Source organism: Lupinus angustifolius, chromosome LG14, assembly GCF_001865875.1.
Source record: "Lupinus angustifolius cultivar Tanjil chromosome LG14, LupAngTanjil_v1.0, whole genome shotgun sequence".
Lineage (NCBI taxonomy): Eukaryota > Viridiplantae > Streptophyta > Magnoliopsida > Fabales > Fabaceae > Lupinus > Lupinus angustifolius.
The window spans coordinates 4,179,966-4,180,186 of NC_032022.1; positions in this window are offsets into that span (position 1 = coordinate 4,179,966).

The window sequence follows — 221 nt, forward strand, 5'->3', positions numbered from 1 at the left end:
GTGGAAAGGGTTGAAAGACCACTAAAGTTATACTGTGACAATAAATCCGCCGTTTTGTTCTCCAACAAGAATAGGAGTTCGGCAAAGTCATAACACATCGACATTCAGTTCCTAGTTGTTAAGGAGAAGGTACAAAGTGAACAGCTTTCCATAGAACACTTAGGCACTAACTCCATGATTGCGGATCCTCTTACAAAATCTATCACACCCAAGGTCTTTCA